Below are 18,451 nucleotides of genomic sequence, written 5' to 3'. Positions count from 1 at the left end.
TATAGCTAAGAATGGGTGATAAAATATGCATGGCAAAAAAGGGTTTTGTGCTTGCTGTTTGCATGTAATGATTCTTTTTTCTATTTATCAATGTTGTACCATGCATGAACATATTAAATTTTACACTGATCACAAAAAATACCTTAAGTGCTAGGACCAATCAAAAGCAATGGAGCATCTTACTTTAATTCAAGATGACTTCTGTTATACAGTAATGCTCATGGAAAAGCAGGTAACCACTTTTGGCCTTCCATTTAATTTCCTCCTCCTGTCAAAAGAACTGCATTTTAAATCAAGCTATTCATCTTTTACAACTCTGGAAAATATGCTTAAACGTATGAATGTTATGGCAAAAGGTAATAAAATCTGTGAAGCTATTTTTGAGAACCAGAGAAAGGCCATTATGATGTCATTTTCTTTTCAAATTCCTTTGTATTATTCTGCATTGCTGAGGTTCAGACTATGCAAACACATCCGATAAGCTTCAAGATAAAATATGTCTTGCTCTCTGTCTCCCCTAAATTCCAGAGTTATGCTGAGTTGGCAGGCCAGAAATAGAGAGACAGTAACTGTATATTTAATATATTGCAGCTTGCAGCATACAGCAAAATTATTCTTAGAGTACTGCCTATCTTTCATGAAACAGTTTCTCATCTTTGATTCTACATATTACTGTAGTTTAATATATTTGTATATGTTGCCCTGCATATCCCTGAAAATGGAACTCTTGCTGTTTCAGTGCCTAAATAAGTTATAAGAATTTACATATGAAAGTAATGGCTTTGCTTTGTATCTCAGGGAACACTTTCTGATGTATGCACCCATATTAAACAATCCATTTCTAGCAGTGTTTAATGCAAAAATGAGGGTTGTGAAGGGGAGATCTAACATTGTATACAATAAATTTATTTTGTATTTGTTTGTATTACCTTAACTTACTGCAGAGAAATTTAAAACTGAAAGGATGCCAGTGTGTAGAGAGGGGGTGATAATGGACTTAAATGTGAACTCCTCATTGAACTCTTTCCATTCTAGAACCCCTTAATATTGTTAAGGGAAGGCCGCAAGATGCTGTGGTATATGTCCTCCACCACAAAATAAGTACATAGTTAAAAAAAACGAAAACGTGCCAGTCAAGAAACACACATTCACCCCCACTCAACTCATGGCAAGCCTTTAATAACTTAAACTGCAGTTTGTAACTGACTGCCGCATGTACTATAGACAATTATTCCAAATCTACCTGCAGTATAGCTCACGTCTATATGTATATGTGCTAAAATATATATATTTTTCTTCTTAACAGTTTGATAACAGGAAAGATGGATGTCATCATAGCATACCTTGATATTGAGCAACACGTTATGTTATGAATGCCTGTGTAGAGAGCAAATGTTAATTCTAACAGCTACACAAAATATTACACTGCTACAAATGAGCTAATCATAGAAAGTGATGTACTGTATAGCTTTCAGTCTGATTTTGAATAGTATCTCAGCAGGCAAGCAACATCAAGACAGCTATATTTCTTTGCAGGAAAAAAAAAAGCGGTTTCTTTTCTGTCTCAGTAGGGAATGTATTGTGAATGTGCCAGTCAAAGAATAACATCATGAAGTGTGTCTTCCTGGATCTAAATGCATTTGCATGTTAAGAAATTGTAATCTAACCTCTTGTGATGTATTTACAAATGTGTATAAATATTTCCATCTTATAACAGTGCATACATACATCATCAATAAATATGAATAATCAATGAATAATCCTAGCAATGAAATATTTTGGTGATGTCATTCTCATTTTATTACATATGCTTTAATATTCATTAAGTTAACTAGTACATTCTGGGGCTATTATATATTTATATTTTGTAGAAAATCCTTTAATATAAATTATCTTTCAACCCACACACTTTATCTGAGTGACATCCCAGCTAAATCTGCACTTTATGTTATATGCTACAAAGTTGACTTAATAAAATCAGATCTAACAGAAAATGGGATAGTGACATTCTTACATGTTATTAGATTTAACAAAGGCAGACAACATGTTACACCTTAAAGCTGATTTAAGTATGTATTCCCAAAAAATAAGTGATGCCAATAATAAATTTAATAATGAGAAGGAAACAGGCAGTTAGACAAGAGTACTGTTTGCTTTGCCTTGAACTAACAGAACAAAATAGTTACTTTAATCCCCAACATCAATAAAATGAATTAACGCAGAAACGTGTTGAGAGCCCAGATGTCATGAATATTTGTCAAAAGAGTGCAAGTGCCTGAAATGAACATATTTCTATAAAAAAAATCTGACAATGAAAAAGCAAAGGTAATGGAAAAATAGACAGCAGCAATGTAGACAGATATGCATAAGAAAAAGGCATCAAAATAAATAATTAGTGCCAGCACTATGAAGTAAGCAAAAACAATTCCTGCACTGGTAAGGCTTGATGGAAGAGGAAAACAGTGTATTTAGTCTGATGGGTGGAATGGCCTTCTAATAGTGAACATGGGTTATAAAAGAGACTGTGATGGCACATAAGGTGCAGGAGGAAACATTAAAGCATTATGTCATTAGACTTAAACTCAGAAAAAGGGGCTTGCTGTAGAGCACCATGGAGACTATAAGCATTATTACAACCCATGCACACCGTTATTATGACCTAGCTAAATTCTGTTGTGACTCTTTTAAGTATCTGTAAAGTAATGACAAGCTAGGGTGATTAGTGGATAAGATGTCAGACTTACTGTTCTGATAATATGTACTAGCATACACTCTACAAAGATACTGCCTCATTTTGTAGACTAGATTAATGCAGTACATGATCTCCCTTCTTAGACTGACAACTTGGGTTTCCAAACCACAGAACAATATATTTTTCTGCCATGTATGTAGTTACTGTGTATTGTGTCATTACTTTATTATTCAATCATTGCATCAATTAATGGTTGATTATTTTTTGTTCTTGATCCTAATCACATCCCAATGAAAACACTAAAACTGTGTAATATTTAGCAAAAGCAATCAGCCAGAATGAAGTATCTGACTGTTAAAGACAAATTTTGGCAGATATACAATTCGGTTATGTAAGCCTTGTGAAACAGGTGTAGCTTACGAATCTTATAAAGTTATCCATACTGGCACACTATATAAGCTCCCAGGTTGGTGAATGCAACAGGAGCAGCAACTCCCAGGCAAAAGGAGCATACAGCTGAACCCTCCCAGTGTATTCTGGTCCTCATTGGTGGCTGATTAGAGAGGTCAAGCTAGAAAGCAGAGTACTAAAAAGTATTTAAATAAAAAACAAGACTCATGCTGTGTAGGGCAAGAGAGACACGTACCAGTACCTTATAATTTACTCATAACTGAGGCATTCCAATAAGGGTATTGTAGACCCCCCCTACATCAAGTGGTGGTGTGATCCTATGCAACTTTCTTAATGTTAAGTAAATTGTATATATTTTCTCCCATTTTTAATGAAAGTGTAAGGTGTGCTTAATACCAGGAAACTGTCTAATATGTAAATGAATACATGGCTGTGCTTTCTAAAGTTGCCCAAAGTGGCAGCTTGTTATGGTCACAAGAGAAAGGGTAGCTAAAGTTGCTAAGATTAAGGTAGGCATCCCAGTGAGGGAAATCCAATCCCAATGACTTCTGAGGTCAGGATATTACACACCTCATAACTCTTCATCTACTGTTATTCCAGATAAAACATTCTATCAGATTAATAGACTTTTATACAAAACATCATTGAGCCTCCTTGGTAAGTGCTTAAACAAATAAAAAAGGCATGGTTCAGCAAACATTTTGACTGCTGCCACCTATTCCAATAGGAATCATTTTAGTCTTTTGCTACAGCTAAGTCATACTAAACTTTTGTCTCTTAACCCCTTCCAATTAAGGGTGTTCTGTATGTGAGGACTAAACTTATCATACAACCGCATCTCTGATGCAATCTTCTTCTTTCAGCTTTTCCCAGTTAGGGGTCACCACAGCAGAACTCCAGGTCCGCTAATGATTGGCAGAAGATTTTTATGGTGCCTAGGTGCCAGCCTGATGCCCAACCTTCAACGAAGGCATGCCCATACACGCATGTCTTTCAAACGCCACTCAACCATGGGGAGGACATGCAGACAACACACAGAAGGTGCTTCAGCTGAGAATTGAACAGGAGAACCTCTTGCTGTGAGGTGACAATGTTACCACTGTACCACCATGGCTATTATGCATCTCTGATGCAATGCCAGGTCAAAATCCCACATAAAGTCAGATATAATATCTGGTTGGTTGGAAAATGACATAACATTTTGTCAATACTAAACTCTTCAGGGCATTTGTAGTACTTAACAGCAAGAGAATGATTGCAGACTCCATTAGTAAAATATAAAACAGAGAGGGCTGCTGTCCAAAAATTATTTCAACATAGGGTGACACTAAAGGTTCTGAATATCTCTGGTTAAGAGTACCCCTATGGTTGTCCAAAGCCAACCACCACTTAATATTGTCTATCAAACCCCAAACACTTACACTAGAAAAAATAATAAACTCATAACTAAAAATAAAAAGTACAACAAAATCTGATAGTAATAAATGAGCACTATTAAAAATTAAAAAGTAATAATGAATAAAGTATTCTGAAAGAATATACAAAAACTTGGAAAATGCACAGGTGTAAAAATCACCAAAAAAGTAGAGTACATTTTTATTCAGAAGTTCTGTATGAAGGCAAAAACTAAGGAATGGCATCAACTTATGTAAAACTCCATCCAAAAGCAGTAGTTTATGATAATCCATAAAACTTAGAACGATATATGTATACATTGCTTATGAAAAATTGCCACCCTAAAAAATAAAATAATTACATTCGGTAAAGTAACACAGCATTGCCAAACAAGTAATATTAGCACAAGATATATGCATTTCAGATAATCACAAATATTAATTGCAACACTATATGAAAATAAAATTTAGAAAGGCTGAAAGGCTATAAGAGTACAAGGTTGCAGAAGGTCTGTTGATACTTATGTTACTGAACATAGCAATTACACCAAATCCTACAAACATGGCAGACTACATGATTCATTTCTCTGAGGAAGAATTATGTGCAGCATTGAAATAGTGAGACAAAGAATGAGCTACTAAGAGAAATAGATTTAACATTAAGTAAATCAATTGATATGTGCCATGTGAGACAAATCACCTTATCACAAATAAAAGAGCTCAGACAAGCGGCATGTATACAGCAGTTTAGGAGACAAAAACATTGAAAGTGATCAAAAACAGAGAAAAAAGTAGTTGTGAAGCCTCTCACAAAAATAAAAATTCAGTCAAATATGGCACCAAAAAGGCTGTGTAGTGAGTTTGATTATAAGCATGATAACAAGAGATGGTCTGCCATTAGTCAAACATATAATAGTTCTAGAAAAATGAATCAGCAAGGTTTCTACAATGAAGTCAAGTAAAATTCACAACTGTTTACATCAAATTACTCAAAATAAGCTATAAAAAGATATCTAATTTATACTGTGTAAGTATCAAGGCAAATAGAAAGCCAGTAAGCACTGAAGGTCCGAACTTGTAAAAATATCCCACAAGTATAAAAAAGCCAAGTTGAACCACCAAGGCTAGTAAGTGAGTAAAAACTTTAATGAATACCATAAAAACAAAAAAAGAGAGATTAGCACTTACGGGCTGCTTCCCTTCATCAGATCTACTATATCATAAAATGTGGCCAATCATAGGCCTTGAAAAGCAGCTGTAGCCAATCAAAATCAAAAACAGGGTATACGCCCATTTAAGATTGGTTTTAATGAGATGACATAATTCAAACTTGGATAGGTGTCCGCTCTCAGTTCAGTTATCCATTTAGTTTCATCCAATTCAGTGCAAACTAACAGATCAGATAGAGGTTCTGTGTCTTGTGATTGTTTTAAATGTTGTATTTAAACTGACCTGTTAATTTTGTTTGTGAACACTGATGAAGGGAATCCATCCCAAAAGCTTTGTTGTTTTATTAAAGAAAAAAGAATTTTGGTGTTTTTGGAGTACAGTATTTGTTGGTTTTTACTGTGGAGTTGTGAATGTTGACTCCAATTAACTTGTCTGTGATTCAGGGATTCTGGTTAATGCACATACACCCCAAAGACAAGACAGTTGTAGAATGAACAGTAATCACATATGTGCATAATACAGTATGTAATGCTGTTTACACCTTCTGTGTGGCTATATTGACATCATTACACAGTTATTGTATATTATGTGACCGTCACACAAGGTCACATATCCATGGAGATGACTGGCTGTGATATAACCACACTGACATGATCACTAGAAAGGACATTTATCAAGGGCGGTATATACAAGGGGGGTTATATGCATATTGTGAAGATGTGCAAAATTAGTTGCTTGAATATGAATGTAATGTCTGCATAGGTCTTAACCAATTGGGCGACATAGAAACAGGCGCATGGACGACAGTAGACAGAAGCACACACAGTCATGGACAGTATCAGAATAATTCCACTATTAATTGTGTCATTGACATAAAATATGTGATTGTGAGTTATTACATCTGTTCTGCATGAAAACACTTGTGCAACTGCACTGATTAGTCAGTAATCTATAAGGGGAATTAAGGGCACCTTCCTCAAAAATTACTACTTTTTGAATGTATCAAGAGGGACATTGTTACACCTGCAGTTTAAATTACAAGCAATCCTGGTTAGTTGAGAGGTTTGTATGACATAAATATATGCCACAATCCACACTTGCAAGAATGTAACCCATGCCATCAATGTTGTCAATGAGCTATGTATTTACTGGGTGCATCACAGGAACATGTATCACACATGCATCTTATATAAAACCTTGAAGTGAAGTCTGCACTGTCAACTCATAGTGATTATGAGTCACAAAGAATACATATGTATGGCCAATAAGAAGTGTGGGAGCTAACTGTATGATCCCTGGAAGATATGTGGTGAGGTACATGCAAAAGGGTGCATTGTACTAAATTATTGGTGTGATGATGGCTGAGAACAATGGGACCATAATGCCCAAGGGATGGATGGCCTGTCCATACTCAGAATATGTGCTACATACAAGGGATTTGTCACCACTGTGGGCACATGCTGGTTGAAGTTCCACTTACAATCTACCTGAGTACCCACTACCTAGGTCACATACCTCTTGGTCTGTTCATAGGTGTGTGCTGTCTATATTATAATTAGCTTGTGTATTTGCTTTCATAAAGGAACTAATTATGATTTTTGTTCATCTACTGTGTCTCCATGGCTCTGGCAACAATCCTTTGTGTGTGTTAATACTTTCTTCAGTATATCAATAGTATTCTTGAATTCACTGATTGTCCACAATTTGCAGTCACCCACAAAGCTGGTTAGACAAAGGATGTGTAAGTTTGTCTTGACTTATAAGACTTAAATACTGAACAAGTAAGGGCCAAGTACAAAACCCTGAATTTGGACCTGGTCACTGGAGTCTAACCACAGGTAACTTCACACAATTTGACAGTATGTGTCCTGTATGTGATCCATTTGTCTACACACTTGGTGATGTAAGTGTTGATGTGTGTTTGACACAGTTTTCTGTAATATCTTAGTCTGGATTTGTGTGAAATGCCTTAGCTAGGTCAAGTTACATGGGATGGCAGTCTTTTTATCATGCATGCCTGGTGACCTTCTTTAAGACATCACACAGATTTAACAGACATGATGTAGCCCTAAACAAATCAAACATGTTTGGTACACAGTTGGAAGATTACTTATGTTCTTTTTGATAATGTCCATGATGAGTCATTGGTCTGCCTCACAGATGAGGAAAGCCAAGAGTATGTGTCTATAAGCCCCTGATCAGGTGATGGTCTCCACTTATTCAGATGGGTGATTGTTGCTGTACACCCTTCTGCAAGAACATAAGCTGTCTGGAGGCTGTGTTTAAGTAGGGATTCAAATGTGTCTGCAAGGTCAGGTTTTATATCATGGTATAGGCCACACAGGATGTTGTCAGGGCTCATTAAGTCTGTGTTTGTAGCCTTAGAGAGCACACAGATAAGCTGCTCTGCTGAGAAAATAAACTGAGTAATGTCTGCATGTATACTTTCGCTGATGGTTAGAGGTGACAGGGGGTGAAGTATGAGACAAACTGTCAGCTAGCAGATTGCCTATTTTCTCCAGTTCTTTATAGCAGGTTGCATCCACAAACAGCTCTGCACTTAGTTGTGTATTCCCCTTAAAATTTAACACTTATTTAAATAAATGATTTGTAACATCTCCAAATACAGCCTTTGTTATGCACCACATGCCACACAGTCATACAACTGTACTAATGTCACATAATTACATCAATTGCACAACATATGCCTATTTTTTCTTTAGAAAGCTGTGTTTGAGAGGCTTAATACCATGTAAGGACAAATAACAAATAAGATGGCTGCGCCTCATGCAGAACATGTACTGACACAAAGGCTGATAGTCACACAATAGTGTTGGTGACCACCTCAATAATCCTTGGGAATAGCAACACAATTACACATACAATGAATTCCACAAGGTTGCAATTGAATCAAAATGTGATATTTTGGTGTATATTACAGCATTATAACATATGTGAAACAAGAGTTATGTGCCCATGTAATCAGAATGAATTTATATCAATGTATGTCACAGAGCATTTAATGATGGTAGGTAGACACATGCACACCTGTGCTATACAGCAAGTGCTACTGTGATGGTTGAATGAGAACTGCCTAGAGAGTTAATCTGCAGCAGTACAAAAACATATGCCTTCCTAAGCCAACAATATACATAGTATCATTCCATGTCAACAATTCTCATGAGGCATATTACTACAGCTGTTATGGAAGGAATATGTAATGAACAGTGGCCATCAATACATTACCTCACATCACAGATTGAAATACTGTCCTGCCAGCCTATCGTACATACATACCTCAACATAGCACATGTTGATGACAACAATACTGACATGTGAAATGTTCATGGGTTCATAGTACATTACTAAGCTAATAACCAACATCACATAAAATCCTATCCATCATCATTCCATTTAAACCAAACTCCATATTATCTATGTGCTGGAAGATAGTAAGGGTATGTGCATAAGTGTGTATTTGTTTCATTACATTACATAGTACCTCTCTCCATATGTGAAATGTGCACCGCCACCATGATAGAATTAGCAATCACACATCCAGGGAAGATGGCAGTAGTGGCTCATGGAAGAACTCTGCTGCATGATGTGTGTATGCATCTTTCACATGAGGAAATCCTCTACTCCTCTGCATGAAGGATGTCATGTGGCCAGAAGGAAAAGGGGATGTTGGCTGCATGGGGCTATGTTAAAGATTCTCCTAAATGTTAGTGAAATGATACGCAATTAAAAATGACCATAATGTACTGTGTCTGATTTGAACATTACACCAGTGTAGGTATAGAAGCCAAATTCCATACAATGTAACAGTAGCACCACCACATATGTCTGATGTTATCAGTGTCACATTGAACTTCATGGAGTATGATAGCATTGCATCCTGAGAATAACATGTTGGGAGGAGTGTCTAACATGGATGTGGAGTCACATCTTGGTGTAAAATTGTCTTAAAAATATTATTTGAATGTATACACACTCGTTACCTGCTGTCAGATTAGATTCCCTAAATATCCAGTAACAGAAGATAGGGAACACAGTACTCAACATTACTGCAACAGCACAATTCTGACTTGAATAATGTCAAAGTGCACTTTATACCAGATTACATCATTAATGTATCTTAAAGAAAATGTCCAGTGGAGTGTCTGACGTAGCTGTGGACTAACATACAGTTCTAAAATTGTCAACATACTGATTTTTAATGAACACCCACCCACCAGTTGAACACAATTGGATTAGAACCCCAACCTATCTATGGAACACACTACTTAATGCAAGTGCCACAGTCCAAATCATGAATTGAGAGTGTCAGACAACACTTTATGGCTGATGACTTCATCAGTGTCTGGTGAGAATGCTGATCTAAAATAGTCTCTTGATTGTGAACTAACTGAACACAAAGACACTTATAATTTGAGCACAGTGAGACTAGAAACCCTACCTATCTATATAACACACTACTTATTGCAAGCACTACAGCACACGTTTGGCTTTTAGAGTGTCAGACAATACTTTATAGCTGATGACATCAGCTGTGTATGCCTGTGAGACTTTAGTAGGCCTGTATTAAATGGCTGAGTAGGCATGTAAGACTTTTGAAATATTTGTTCTGTATGGGACTTGATTGCTAACAGTAGGATACAGACTCATGCTCTTATGACTACATACACACAACAGTCAACTGCAGTTAGATTAGAACCTCTACCTAACCAGCTGCACAAGCTAGCAAACTCAGTACTTAACACAGGTGCCACAGCACAAGTCTGATTTTTGTACTGCTGCTGGACAACATGAAACCATCACTGAATGTTTGAGAGAAGAATTTAGTAGGTCTGTATGAAATAGATGTTTAGGCATGTATGCCTGTCAAAATATTTGATCTTCATGGAACTGGATTGCTGACAGTAGGAAACAGACTTATGCTCTTATGAATTCATACACACACAATCACACACACACACACACACACACACACACACACACACACACACACACACACACACACACACACACACACAATCACGCACACACCAGTTGAATGCAGTGAGATTAGAACTCCTACTTAACTAGTTACACAAACTACAGAACTCCGTTACTTAATGCAAGTGCTATGGCATATGTCTGGCTTTTCCACTGTTGCTGGACAATTTATAGTGGACAACATCATCACTGGATGTTTGAGAGAAGATGTTGGGAGATCTGTATGAAATGGATACATTGGCATGTACGACTGTCAACATTTTTGTTCTCCATGAGACTGGGTTGCTGAAAGTAGGATACAGACTTATGCTCTTCTGACTAGACACACACACACACACACACACACACACACACACACACACACACACACACACACACACAATAATTGACTGCAGTGAAATTAGAACTCCTAACTAGCTACACAAGCTAGAGAACTCAGTACTTAATGCATGTGCCACAGCACAAGTCTGACTTTCACACTGCTACTGGGTAATTTATAGTGGAAACTATCATCATTGTATGTTTGAGAGAAGATGTTGGGAGGTCTGTATAAAATGGCTGGGTAGGCATGTACAAATGTCAAAATATTAGTTCTGCATGGAACTGGATTGATAATAGTAGGATGCAGACTGATGTCCATCTGACTATGCACACACACTTTTACATACATAGAGGCACACATAATGTGGTTGCTTTTTTGTACTTATTTCATACTTGTATACAGTAAAACAACATTTCAAAGCTTTATAAGTAAATGAATATATTGCATCTTTAGTTGTCTAGTGATTGCTTTCAAAAGGTCAACAGAACTGTAGCCAAACTCTAGCAATGCTGTTGTTATACCATCATCAACTATTAAACAGGTTTTATTTCTGGACAAACTAGCTCTGTGTTTAAACTCACTACACAATGTATATCTCTGTACTTCTAAAGGATCTGCTGCATGATAGTGAGCAACTGAATTACTTGATTCTTCACTACTTGGTAAACATATAGTAATAACTCTATCTTTACATTTTGCTGTATATTTATACTTACATCACCATTATTTCTTAAGTTTTATGGTTCGTTCCAAATGGGAAATGTACTCTTTGATAAGTACTTCTTTCTGTTCCTGTGATAATGTTGTTCTATAAAGTTCTGCAACTGTTCCTGGATTTGTAGAACATAATGTCTGCCATATTTTTTAGGTACAAAGTACATCTTTAAAGTGGTAGTAGAGTATTTAAACATTTTACTGATTGTATTATTTTTCAATATAATGACAATTGAGTATTTAAAGTTTCAGGATAATGAGAACTCGGGTTTATGGTCTCGATCTTGTGTAGTTTGAGTATTTGGTAACTCAAGCATTAAAAGTAGACCTGTCGAGAAGACACATGTCCAAAGTGGAGAGCTATGTATGGGATGATACATATATATATATATATATATATATATATATATATATATATATATATATATATATATATATATATATATATATATATATATATATATATATATATATATATATATATATTCTTTGTGTGTGTATGTGGGACAGGTGCTCATTTTTTAATTTAATTTAATTTCAGTAAGAGAGGAATGTACAGGACAAAGGGATGTCAGTATCGGGTAAGTCAGGTAGGTGAGGATGCAGTTGCAGGCAAACAAGCCAGACAAGACAGAGACAGGGATGGGGAGGGGCACAACAGATTTGGGGACACCATGATTTGGGATAGAGAAGGGACATTGAATGCCCATGACCATCAAGCATGGGGACAGTGAGAATCTAATCCTCACCTTCAGAATTTTCATCACCATTCACTTCCTCAGCTTGCTGTTGGAGTGCTTGACATTTTTTCCCAGCATTCCAGGTAGCATCTTCTCCATCCAGCTGAGGCATGCAACAGTGGTACTTTCCATGACCTCACACACCATGCCTGGCATCTCCTGTCAGATTTCAAAATCACCACTTCCACTAATACTCCTGGAGAGTACCAGTGCACTAGCTGCCAGGGTAATCGTACCTGATGTTCAAGGCCCTGGTTGTACAGGGGATGCAGAGGAAGTAGTGCCAGGTTGGGTCCCAAATATGCTGGGTGTTAGTGCAGCAGCCAATGGAGAGGTGGAAGGCTGAGCTACACTGGCTGGCCTACCTCCTTGTGCCGGAAATCATTGCCTGAAAATTATGACATCAAAATGTTGGGATCACACATATAAAAATAAAAAAGAGAGATAAGGGGTGGGGTAAGAGACAAAAGAAGAAAAAGATAATTAGAACCATCATATATCACATACAATAAATTACTATGATATAAATATAATTTTACTTTTACATTAATTATGCTTTTTAAAAACTGCAAACTAAGGCTAATAATTGTTCCAAGTAATCCTTACAGCCTGCACATATTCCACATATGCTTTCTCAAATAATACAGATTAAGTTGACAACATGACATTTATGCCAATAATATTTTTATTGTTTTAGTATGTATTTGTTACTTGTGGGATATGAACCCAAAACATCTGAATACACTATTGCAATTGACTCCTACAATTCCTTTGAGCTACAGAATGAAGCATGTATGCTTGATTTAACAGTTTCAGATATGCATGCTTAATTTACTAGTAATGTATAGAAGAGCAATACTTTTAATACAGTAATAATGATATTGTACTGCATACATACCTCTTGCTTCCCTTAGCCTTTCTATATGTTCATCATGGGCTTCCCTGTTTATTGCAATCTCTTAGACAGCTGTAAAATACAGATGAGAGAAAAAGAGGAAAGTATTATGCATATCAGTCTTGGCTATCTCCAGCTTTGAGCATAATTTAAAGTATCTTTATCTGTATACTTACACAATTGTGGGATGTCAGCAGTCCTAAATTAATCCTGCCATTGGTTGAGTTGTGCCTGCTTGGCCTTTTCAGGTCATTGTTCTCCAATGTATAATGCCAGTCACATTGGAGACAGCTTTGGCAAGACAATTCCAAGCCTCTGATTTATAATGAGATTCAGTATACTCCCCTGCAATATCCTATTGCTGTGACACTTTACAGGAAGTCCAGTGAATATTCTAGACTCCACTACACCCCATCTTTGAGCCCTAAATTGGACATCTTCCCTTCTTGCTCCTGCCATGCCCACACAGGTCATACAGTAACAGTCAAAGTGTTTTCCCACCAATTTGTGATATAACATTTAACTGCCAGTGTGCAAACCCACACAAGAATGCTAACCATATTTGCATGATGTTACGTGGAGAACAAGAATGCCAAGAAAAGAGGAAGGTGGTTTATGAATTAGAAAGAGTAATGTGACAGTTGGTATTAGTTTTTGGGTTGGATGCTGATGTACCTGTTAGATGACTTAACTTTTCAAACATGTATTGGGGTGTATAAATTTTATAACCTGACATATTTCTGGGTGACCTTGCACACTCATAAAAGTAATTTGTACAATGTGGAATTCAAACCTGTGTAAAATAGACAATACATAATTTCCCACAAAGGTGTTTTAACTCCTTTCCACAGAGGGAGTGTTTGTCAGACATGCTCATTAATTATATTTCCCTGATAGTTTTCTTCTGTAGGACTGGCCACCATGGTGGTACAACCCACTTTGTTTGCCCTCACTATGCTCTGGCTATCTCCACTCCACTACCCTACTCCCATTCGCATCCACCCTCACACTCTTTAGATTTATTCTCTAGCCACTACACCCCTTTTTCTATCACACACCCAATCAACTTCTTCTTCCTGTCTTAAACCTCACCCCTCCACTAATACATCCTAAATCCTACACCACAACCTGTCACACCTAGCTCCCTCCCTACATCAACTCAAGCTATTCATTTATCACACACTGTACTTCTACCAGCATTCCCTGTAACTGGACAAACTCCAATTCTCTTTCAACTTATACCTCATTAACTCAATTTAATTACAAATAACTATTTTTCCCACTCTGACCCATTAATTCTCTCTCTCTGACTGCTCTTCCTATTTCTCAATCACTTTGTACCACATCATGTTCCACTGCTGCCTAACCACCTCACTTCTCATCCTTCTCACACTCTCAGACTCATACAACAGTAAACTCTCTTACCTGAAACCATCTCCTACCCACACCTTCACCCTTAATAGTAATGACATCATCCACACATACAAGATCTCCCCATCTCTCTATAACTTCTCTCATAATTGCCTCCACAAAATTAATATACTTCCTTACACCTCCCTCTCCTGCAGACCAAAGATAAAACTTTGCATCAACTATCCCTAATATCCGCAGCTTACCAAACTCAAAAAAAATGTCCTTCTAGCTGGAGACATTTGTCCCAACCCTGGTCCAGTTGCCTATTACCTTATCAAAAAGCCATAATATTGAATGGCTTTTCATCGAATCGGAAAAGCCGAAAACTGAAAATAGCAAAAATGCGAATGAGCAAATTCTTTCCCTGGCAAAGAAACTGCTTGGCTATCCTTGTGAGTTTGCCCTTTTCCCCACTGTAGTGCAATCTCCGAGTTGGTATATTTAGTTAGCGGGTGTGTGAGGCACATCACCCACATTGGGAGGTATGGGGGTGAAGTCCACCACTTTGTTATGTTTAGATTAGTGTGTAGTTGGTGGTAGGGTAGCAATTTCTTTCCCAGGGAAAGAATCCGCTCATTCGCATTTTTGCTATTTTCGGCTTTCAACTTTTACAGTTTGATGAAAAGCCGTTCGATATTATGTCTTTTCAGTAAGGTAATATAGACCCCCATTGGTCCCTGTACCTCATCCTTCAACAACAATATCCCTGTACCCAGTGCACCCCCATCCTCACCATCCACCCCCATCTCTCCTTCCCCCAAAACCTTATCTATCTACTCAATGAACATTCAAAGCCTTGTCAATAAAACCACCAAACTCCACTCATGGATTGCCCACACCTCCCACACATTCTAACCTTATCTGAACTTGGCTAAAACCATATATCACAAACAAAGAAATCTTACCACCTGGATATGACGTTTACCATTCAGCGTACACAAACAATGAAATCTTACCACCTGGATATGACATTTACCATTCAAACAGAATCTAAAATAAGGGGGAGGTGTAGCCATCATCTGCTCTGACCAACTCAACCTCTCCCCTCTACCTATTCTTCTACCCAGCTTTGACCCTGCTGAACTACTAATTCTAAACTGACACTGAAATTCACACAAAAAATTGCTGTAGCCTCCATTTACATCCCTCCAGGGAATAATATCCCCATTCTTGAGCACATACTTTCATGGTTCTCCCACAATATATATCCTATGAAACAATCATCCTTGGTGACATAAATATTGACTGGACTAAACTAAAGTCTGATCCCCCTTAACCTCAGCATCAACCTTCATGGTTTCAACAACTTATCACATCCACCACATGTATACATAAAAACACTACAACCAGTTCAATCCTACACTGCATCCTATCAACCAAATATATCCTCTACCACAACTCCTCTACCTTACCCGACACCTTGTGTGACCATCTTTCTACCCACATCTAAAGGCACTCTTGCCAACCACCTAAGGCTCACTTATACAGTGACTGCCAAAAACTCTCACACTTTAATGCTGACAAAATTAACTCTAGACTATCCTCCATCAACTGGTATTTCCTCCATCACCTTCCCCTCAACAAAGTCATCCAAAAATTTAATCAGAATTTCCTTGACATTCTTAACTCTTTGGCTCCCACAAGGAAATATAGGATAAAAGCTAATTATGGCCCCTGGCTTATTAAAGATGCTCGCTCCCTTATGCATAAAAAAGATAATATCTGGAAAGCCTGGCTTAAAACCAAATCATCAGTTCCCCAAAATGACAAAGGACTCAGAAATCTTACCAAAAACAAATTAATTAAGACTGGAAGTAAAATGAAATAAAACTCACTGAGAGTCTTAACTCTAAATGTTTTTATGATAATTGGTTTCTTTTCTAACAATAAAAGATAACTGTTTTCAGCAAACAGCCTTCTTCACATCTTAAAAACACAGTCTTGAATACATTCATTTATACATTGGTGTATTAGCCTTCTAATTTTAGACCCATGGCCATTCTATCCCCCTCTCTAAAATTCTCAAAAAATGCATTCATACTCAGCTACTCAAACTATTACTCAATGAAAATCTTTTGAATTTATACCCAACACAGCTTCAGACCAAACTACAGTACTGCTACTACAGCCCTATTTTTTACCCATACTGTAGCATAGGCTAGGGACAACAACCAACTTGTATCCTGTCTATTCCTTGACCTCTCTAAAGTCTTTGATACAGTATCTAACTCTAAACTTCTACCTAAACCATCTGATCTCAATCTCTCTACATCCTCTCTTAGCTGGTTCTCTAGCTACCTGTCCAACAGGCTACAGTCTGTCAGATGGCACACTTCCCGCTCCCCCTTCCTCCCTATCAGATCTCAAGTCCCCCATGGTTCTATCCTGGTCCCCCTTCTAATCAATATCTTTACTAACAACCTCCATACAGCTTGTAACCAGTCCTCTCTTATACAATATTGAGACAATTCTACATGTATCTTCTTTTCCAGCAATATCTCTTACCTTCACACACTCACACTAAACACTTTCCTTTCCATCGAATGATGACTTTCTGATAATCAGCTTATCTTGAATCCAAAAAAGAAAACAAACTCCTTCTCTTCCATGCCCGATCTCTAACCCAGCACAAATCAACTTTTGTCATTGACAACACCATCATTAAAGCAGAACCTCACACTAAGCTACCAGGTACCATAAGTAATGATGAATTAAAATTCGACCCTCATATCCAACAGTGTATTAAAAAAAATCTCCAAAACTTGGATTACTATAAAGAAATAAGAAAGTCCTCACCTCAGACTCTAAACTTTCCCTGTTTCAGACATTTCTACCTTGCCTACTCTATGCAGCCCCAGTCATCACAAACATCCAATCTACTTTAATAACTAAGCTTGAACAACAATATAAAAAAAAACAGTTAGATTTGCCACAAATCTTCCTTATAACTCTCACCACTGTCACACAGTTAAGAAACTTCAATGGCTTGAATTCCCCCAACAACTCTGATGGCCACAGTTTAAAATTACACATTCTGTACTATACAAACCTACTTCCTGCCCCTCCTTCTTCTACCTAGTATCCTGCTATACCACCAGTTATCCTCTCAGGAGCTCCGATCATCATCTTTATATCAACATACCCAACAAAAACATCGGCAAACTCTTATACAAATACTCAGTGTCCCAGGTCTGGAACAAACTACCCTCTTACATAAAAATATCACACACCTAAAACACTTAAAAAAATGAGCTAAAACACTACCTACTAAATATGTGGTATTGCCCCTGTTATGACCCTAAATAACTCCCTCATTCCCATACTCCACTTTATTATATTCATATTTCTTCTTAATGTACAACTCTTATGACTCTGTTTCTCTTTCATGCTGTTGTCATACTCCAGTTTCAATGCTGCAATAATATATGTAAATATGTATATTTTATTTTTCCATTTTATTAGCCACTTATGTTAAATGTTCTTGTTTAGTAATATTAAACTGCTTTGTTATAACCACTATGTACATGCATTATTTTACCTTATATATTTGTCTATTTTTGCAATATATTAGCACGTCTTTTAATATTGTATGGTTTTGTAATAATAATTTCTTATTTGTATTACTTTGGAGCTTTTCTCCTAGGGTCTCATCTGAAAATGGGTTTCTGGCTCAGTTGGACCAGCCCGGTTAACAGATGTCAA

Source organism: Protopterus annectens, chromosome 6.part0 (genome assembly GCF_019279795.1).
Source record: "Protopterus annectens isolate FY-2018-M chromosome 6.part0, PAN1.0, whole genome shotgun sequence".
NCBI lineage: Eukaryota > Metazoa > Chordata > Ceratodontiformes > Protopteridae > Protopterus > Protopterus annectens.
Note: the sequence above shows the minus strand (reverse complement) of the source record.